Source organism: Orcinus orca, chromosome 8 (assembly GCF_937001465.1).
Source record: "Orcinus orca chromosome 8, mOrcOrc1.1, whole genome shotgun sequence".
Taxonomy (NCBI): Eukaryota; Metazoa; Chordata; class Mammalia; order Artiodactyla; family Delphinidae; genus Orcinus; species Orcinus orca.
Window position 1 is genome coordinate 71,085,453 of NC_064566.1, and position 8,742 is coordinate 71,094,194.

An 8,742-nucleotide genomic window follows, 5' to 3' on the forward strand; every position below is an offset into this window, starting at 1 on the left:
CAGGCAAGAGTTGGAGAGAGAGAGGGGTGGGAGGGAGAAAGAGAGAATGTTCTGACATTATATGTCTCTGGCTGGTTCTTGTTTCCTTACCCAACAGCACTCTTGTTCTTCCCATAATTTGGTTGTTAAACAATTTCTTTGCTTTAATGAACAAAAGTAATTCCCTTAAAAAAAAAAACTAGTTCAAGTTTTAATGCTGTCATTGCAGCCAAAAGGGTCAACTAATACAGCATTAAAATTCTTCTGGTAGGTAAATATCTTTCGCCTATGATTAGATTATTCTAAGATGCAAAATTCAGACCCATCAAGATGGGCTTGTTTGCCAATACCACATCGAGATGGCATGCCCTTCTCAGTTGTGAAAAGGTCACATCCTACAAATGCTTCAAGTAGAACACCATCCCTGGAGGAGATAATATCAAGTTATCACCCACATGCCTCAACCCGTGTACTTTTCAATTCTCTTAAATGGTCATGCATCTCCCAACCTAAGGAAAAAAAAATCCGTCTTGACCTTACCTTACTCACTCAAAGATGAAGAGGTAGGCAGCTGAATTAGCTAGAATTTCAGACCACCAATGTTGTCCTGAGAGAACAAAAAGGCTTAGTTATACCCTCTGAAGCAGTGATTCGGAGTCAGGGGGCATGGGGAGGGGGTGGCCTCAGGAAGATTGCATCAGATACTCTGGACAGGGGTGGGATGGGTATGCACCCATTTATGCTTATTCAGCCCTTCCCAAAGCTTAAGCTACTCCCTTCTCAAAATGAAGACCTAATTCTGGCTATAGCTTGTAATTTACTACTATGTAAATAAATACAAGTGCCTTTATTTCGAAAGACAGAAATCATAGCTAGATACGGTCTTCAATGTGAATGCATGCTCAACTCACTCAGAGAGTACAAGGGTGCTTGCTAAGGTCAGCTAAACAGTGCTTTTTTCCAATTAGGTGGCACAATCAACTGTAAGATATGTTTGAAGTAAATTATTACTAGTAATAAAGTACTGAAATTCATACAGTGTCTATTTATAAAATATAGTGGACTCAGTGGCAATCCTTTACATCACTTTTTACTTATCTCCACTCTTCTGTGCTTTCTTGAAGGAAAGAAAAATGTATAGGTATTACATTTAATTAAAACACAAGAAACTGGATATAACCTTAGATAAATGTAACACATAATCCTAGGAAAAGTCTTAAATGCAAATACTATCAATCATGTCTGTGAGAGAAATAAAGCTGAGAAACACTGAGCAAAGGGTGTACTAAAAGAGGTATGGGCCATGGAATGATTATGTACAAAGATGAATACTACATTTATAATGGTGAAAATTTGAAATCAATCTAAATATCCAACAACAGAGGATTGCTTAAATACACTACGATATGTAGATGCACATTTAGACTGTGATTAAAATACACGTCCTCAAACACTAATGACACGGTAAAGTGCTTATGATACACTTTGAGTAAAAAAGGTGTAGTTTTTATAATGTCATTTTTAAAATAAAAGAAAAATAAATTAGAAATATGTCAAAATGTTAACAATGTCAGAATAGTGGGATTGTGGGAGATTTTATTTTGATCTTTTAACTTTTCTGTATACTTTATATTTACTCTGATGAGCACATAATAGTTCTATAACTGGGATTAGTGGGAATTCATTCCGAAAATAAAAATTAAGAAAGTTGAGGTCAAAATGAACAAGGGGGATGTTACTGTTTCCCTCATGCTCTCTCCACATCAAGTCAAATGTATTTGGACAGCTAAATGTGGGAGGAGGTAAATTAGAAGGGCAAACAGAATAGCTTGATAATCTCAACTGGAAATTATTTAAGATGATAGCTTTCAATGTTTTCCTCTTTTTCTCATTTATAGCAGAATCACTTACAAAGAAGTATTCTGCTTCTTTGACCAAAATCAAAATGATTTTATCCTCTGATATTTACCCTTTCGACAAAAATTTTTTTTCTACTTCTTGGTTCTACTTGGTATTTCTACTTTCTCCAAAAATTGAAACAGCCACTTGAAGCCTTTTCTAATAAATATTCTTGGTCAAAATGAAGATTATTTACAATGACAAAGTCTGGCCATACACAGTGCTAAAACTTAGGTGACACTGAGCTGACTTCTGATGTTCTTTTTTCTAATTTACTCCTGCTTCATAAACTCTCCTCTGTACTCACCAGCTTTGTTCACATTACTTACCAATGATAAACTCATTCATACTAAGGGGCAGGATTCTGTGATGGTATTAGACCCACCTTCTGTACCTGCACTCTTCACTCAATATCCTCCCAGGACTCAAGTTTCTAAACATACCATTGTGGGGTTTTTTTGCACTTCTGCTCCCAGATGCCCTAAGGGGGTTTAGAAAGAGTTTTGAAACTGCACTCACAAAACAAAAAGAAAAGAAAAACAGAGGAGAAGAAAAGAAAAGAAAAGTGGATTTGACTCCTGGCTCCACTAATTACAAATTCAATAACCCTGGGAAATTTTCTTAATCTCAGCAGCTGTGAGGATCAGAGAAAATAATTAAATATTTTAGTGCAACACCTGGTAGATGCTCAGTACATGTTTAATTGATATTTCTGGGATCAAAGATATTTGATATTTCTGGGATCAAATCCATATTCTATCACTTACTAATTCTATGAATTTGGACCAGTTTCTTATTCTCTCTAATCACTAGAGACAATGATATCTACCTTGCAAGTCCATTGTGAGGGTTAAGTATATCTAGGAGAAAATGCATGATAAATGCCTATCATATAGAATGTGTTTAGTAATAATAATAATTTTAGTATATTGTTATTTTAAATTATTATTAGTAATTAGTGAGAGACCAGAAGGAAAAGCCATAGCAGAAGACTCTCTATATAGAAAAATAAAAGGAAAGGAAACCACAAACACACACAAAAATTTTCTAAGTTTCATTGCTCCTAAATTCCATCCAAAAAAGAATTCCTTGCTAATGTGAGTGAATATGAAGGTGTTTTCTTTCCCTCATCCCCAGAGATGGTAGCAGAAATGGAACTGGTGAACAGGCCCAATTCAAACAAAGATATCTACAGGAATAACATTGAGAGAGACACAAGATTTGTTTTGGCAAATAGAAGAGATTTCTGATTGTTTTGGTTTTCTTCTTTTGGAGCCAGTTGGCATCAGGCTTTGAGAGCTATGGGTATGGTCACCATATGTCCTACATTTTTTTAAGGCAGTCTCAATTTAAAATATTGAGTCATGTTGCCTCCTTAAGAACATTTGTATTTCTGAGACCACGGATCCTTATTTACAGTTCAGAAAATACAGTCATGTAACTACAGAAGTCTGCTTTTGACAGGGTAAAAGTAGAAATCACAGCAAAATGGGGTAGGTCATGAACTAAAGGAAAATAAACTGGGATATATATTTTTTTTCCTCTATGATATCGATTCCCTCACACTTTATGCCAAGTGCTGGTTTGGCATTTTTCTCTAAGGAAAAGAGGGAAGATAATAGGTTTCCAGGGTGATTGTGACCAATCCAATATCTTTGAACAGAGTCAGACAATCTGAGATGTAGGTCCCTCCAGTCTGATAATTTTCTATTGAAAAAGTAGAGCAGGGAAGGATGTAATAATAATAGTAACAACTGGCATTCATTAATTCATTGAGAGCTTATATGTGTCAGAACTCTGCCGAGTGTTTACATGCATTAACTAATCTAACACTTGCAACAACCCTATAAGCAAACACTAGTATTCTCTCCTTTGGCTTGTATGGAAACAGGCTCAGAGAGATTAAGTAACTTGCTGACAGTCACATGGCTGGTGAGTGACAGAGATGGGATTCAAGCCTGGCTTGAATCCTAACTTTTCTCAGTAGGTAAACTCATCATACATTTAAGTAAAGTGATTATTTTTGAAACAGGGAGGTCGAGAGTCAGGTCTGAAATTTCTGGGGTGACTATGCAGCTGTGGGAGAATCAGGCAGGCCACTGCTCACAGAAGAGCAATTTTCTCTAGGAGTTGTTTTTCATGCTGGAAAAACCTTGGAACCAGATATCCATTATGCGAAAGTAAATGTATCTGGATGGGATTATTAGAGATGTGCAAACCCAGGGGTGTTTGAGGTTTGGCTACACATTATGTTCTAGTTTTCAAAGGTTCTGGGAGAGGCAAAACTCAAAACATGTTTCAGCACAGTAATTATCCACTTTGGTTTCAAATCCATGTTTATTTCTAGAGGAACTAACTACTCTGGGCCTGTTTCTTATTTTAGTGGATGTCCCTCATATAAACATCCACAGATAGACCAAGCCTATAGTCCTACAGGATGCTGTGGAAGTCAGAAGACCCAAACTCAGCCTAGTGAGACCAGAACAAGAACAACAAAGAAACATCTTTAAGAATCTCCATCCATACTCTAACCTTGGAGAGATAGATAGATAGATAGATAGATAGATCTGTATCTCTCTCTCTCTCTCTCTCTCTCTCTCTCTATATATATATATATATATATATATACGTATATCATGATATACGTATATATATATCAGGGTGAGAAAAAGGAAAAAAACCAAATAATATACTGGGTACCTACTATGCAAGCTAATGTTCTTGATGCTGGGGACCATCCTCATCCTCAGGGAACACTCACCAGGAAGGTGACACCAGCAAGTCAACAAGTATACTACAGTGTTTTCAAGAAAATGTTTTATCTAAGTATAGTTGATTTACAATGTTATATTAGTTTCAGGAGTACAGCATAGTGGTTCAGTATTTTTATAGATTATACTCCATTAAAAGTTATTACAAAATAATGGTTATAATTCCCTGTGCTGTACAATCTTTGTACTTGTCTATTTTATACATTGTACTTTGTATCTCTTAATCCCATACCCCTATCTTGCCCCTCCTCCCTTCCCTCTCCACAGTGGGAACCACTAGTTTGATGTCTGCGAGTCTGTTTCTGTTTTGCTATATACATTCATTTCTTTTTTTAAATTCCACATATAAGTGATTATCATACAGCATTTGTCTTTTTGTCTGACTTATTTCACTAAGCATAATATTCTGTAGATCCATCCACATTGCTACAAATGGCAGAATTTCATTCTTTTTTATGGCAGAGTAATATTCCATTGTATATACATACTACAAATTTTAATCCATTCATCTGTTGGTGGATACTTGGGTTGCTTCCATATCTTGGTTATTGTAATTAGTGCTGCTATTAACATGAGGATACATGTATCATTTCAAATTAGTTCTTTCCTTTTTTCTGGATATGTACCCAGGAGTGGAACTACTGGGTCATAAGATAGCTCTATATTTAGTTTTTTGCAGAACCTGCATATTGTTTTCCACTGTGGCTGCATCAGTTTACATTCTCACCAACGGTGTAGGAGGATTCCTTTTTCTGCACATCCTCACCAACATTTGTTATTTGTAGACTTTTTTGATAATAGTCATTCTGACAAGTATGAGGTGATATCTCATTGTAGTATTGATTTACATTCCCTGATGATTAGTGATATTGAGCATTTTTTCGTGTGCCTGTTAGCCATCTGTATGTGTTCTTTGGAAAAATGTCTGCCCATTTTTTTGATTGGGTTGTTTATTTGATATTGAGTTTTATGAACTGTTTATACTATTTTTAAAAATAAATTTATTTATTTATTTATTTTGGGCTGTTTTTGGTCTTTGTTGCTGCACGTGGGCTTTCTCTAGTTGCAGCGAGCAGTGGCTACTCCTTGTTGTGGTGCACAGGCTTCTCATTGCAGTGGCTTCTGTTTGTTGCAGAGCACAAGCTCTAGGCACACGGGCTTCAGTAGTTCTGGCACGCGGGCTCAGTAGTTGTGGCTCTCAGGCTCTAGAGCACAGGATCAGTAGTTGTGGCACACGGGTTTAGTTGTTCCGCAGCATTTGGGATCTTCCCGGACCAGGGCTTGAACTGTGTCCCCTGCATTGGCAGGTGGATTCTTAAACACTGCACCACCAAGGACGTCCCTGTTTATACATTTTTAATATTAATCCCTTGTCTGTCATATCATTTGCAAATACTATCTCTCATTCTGTAGATTGTCTTTTTGCTTTGTTGATGATTTCCTTTGCTGTGCAAAAGCTTTTAAGTTTAATTAGGTCCCACTTGTTTATTTTTGCATTATTTCTTTTGTCTTAGGAGACAGACCCAAAAAAATATTGCTATGATTTATGTCAAAGAGTATTCTATGTTCTCTTTTAGGAGTTTTATGCTTTAAGGTCTTACCTTTAGGTCTTTAATCCATTTTGACTTTATTTTTGTATATGGTGTGTGCAAATGTTCTACTCTCATTCTTTTACATGTATCTGTCCAGTTTTACCAGCACCACTTATGGAAGAGACTGTCTTCTCTCCATTATGTATTCTTGCCTCTTTTGTTGTAGATTATTTGACCATAGGTACCTGGGTTTATTTCTGGGCTCTCTATTCTGTTCCATTAATCTATGTGTCTGTTTTTGTGCATATGCAGTGCTGTTTTGATTACTGTAGCTTTGTAGTATAGTCTGAAGTCAGGGAGGGTGATACCTCCAGCTTTGTTCTTTTTTTCTCAAGACTGCTTTGGTAATTCTGGGTCTTTTGTGGTTCCATATAAAATTTGGGATAATTTATTCTAGTTCTATGAAAAATTTCATAGGTATTTGAGATTGCATTAAATCTGTATATTTCTTTTGGGTAGCATGGCCATTTTAACAATATTAATTTTTCCAATCCAAGAGCACAATATATCTTTTCATTTCTTTGTATCATCTTCAGTTTCTTTCATCAGTATTTTATATTTGTCAGAGTATATGTCTTTCACAGATAATTATACTGCATAGTTTAAAGAGGACAGGGTTTCATAGAGGCATAGACACAGGGCATTTATAGCTAGCCTTGAGTGATGTTCCAGTAATTTTCTGCTGTGTAACAAACTATCCCAAAACTTAGCCACTTAAAACTACAGCCATTTATTTAGAGTTCATTAGTTTGTAGGTCAGGAATTTGGGCAGTGGTCAGCTAAGTGATTCTTGTATTTCACATGGTATTCATGGAGGTCACCTGGTGATATTCAGCTCGGGGGATGGATTAGTCTGAACAATCCAAGATGACTTCACTAATTTGTCTGTTGCCTTGCTGAGGATAACAGGACTCTATTGATCAAAGCAGTCACAAGCCTTCACAGCTTCAAGGGGAGAGGATTTTTAGATACCTTCTTTCAATAAGAGTGTTAAAGAATCTGTAGCTATATTTTAAAACTGTCACAGTCATCTCTATTACAAAAAGTTGTTTAAATTTCTCATATATGCAAAATACATTCACTTCCTCCTCCTTTAAAAGTCTTATTCTATTATGCCATTGGGTTCAGGCCTGAGGTCCAACATGTCATTGCCCAAATTAGATCCAGAAACAGATAAGTCTCCTCAGGTCTAGTTCTCTAGGTATGGTTCCTCTCAATCTAAAGATTAAAGGGGAATTTTTCTATCCTCACCCCCATGGTGCTGATAAGGAATAGGAAAACTGCAATATACTGTCCTGTTCCAAAAGGAGGGCAATAGAAGGCACATAGCAGTCACTGGGTCATAGCAATTCTGAAATTCAATCATGAAAGTGTTGTGTATTCTTTGATTAGGCCTGAATCATGCTCCTAGGAATTCTCCATGACTCTCCAGTCCATTCTCTGATCTCTTAGTTCCACCCCTGAGTCATTCCTGCCTATGTTTTCAGCTGAGTGATTTTCTCAGTGTGCTTCTTGCTCACAGAAATCTTTTATTTTTGGAATGTTTCTGTCCCTTTCAGTTCATACTGATATAATTTCTTGTAAAACTTTGTGGGTTTCTTATGTAACAATTAATAAAATTCATTTCAGTAAACAAAAAGTCACTGTCATAAATCTCTTAAAGATTACCTCTTCTAAACTTTGGGGTGCCTGTGAAGCAATTGTGGGAAAAAAGTGCCCCTATGAGTCTTAGAAACACAATATGTTAACTAGGAAGCCTATGAGACACATCCTTAAGATACTTAGAGAACGTTTTACTAAAATAAGAGGATACGTGAAGCATGACACAAGGTCACGTTGTGGTATTCATCTAGGGGATGAGTTAGGATGTAGGATCCCAGATAACTTCATTCACTTGCAGTTGCCTTGGTAGGAATTTCTGGAAGGTTAGGCTTAGCTGGAGATATTGTCCCAAATATACCTGCACATGGCCTTTCCATCATGGAGGCTTCAAAATAGCCAGATTTCTTACATGGAATAGCAGGGGTCCAAGAGAAAGTATTCCAGTAAATAATGTAGAAATGCATGGTCTTTTATGACCTAAATTCACAAGTCACATGGTGTCACTTCCACTGTTTCCTATTGGTCAAAGTGTCAAAAAACACTGAGATTTAAAGGGAAGGGACTTAGAAGTGTTCATAGACTTGTTTAAAACCACCATCGGGGTCCACAAGGAAAAATTTCCACAGAAAAAGATATTTAATCTAAGATTTAAAAAGAAGGGGAATTAGGTGAAGGAATAGAGGTGAAGGGGGAAGGATGTTCAAGGCAGAGATGAAGGCAGAGGTTAAGTGTAGACATCCTGGGCCCTTCAAGAGGTCTGAGGACTGTGTAGACAAAGCTAAGGAGTTTGTATTATGTTCTGAGAGCAGCATGGAACTTCACTTTCGGCAACTCTAACCCAGACCATCTAAGAAAAGGGATTCTGGGAAATGTAGTTCCAAACATAACTAAGTTGTCAA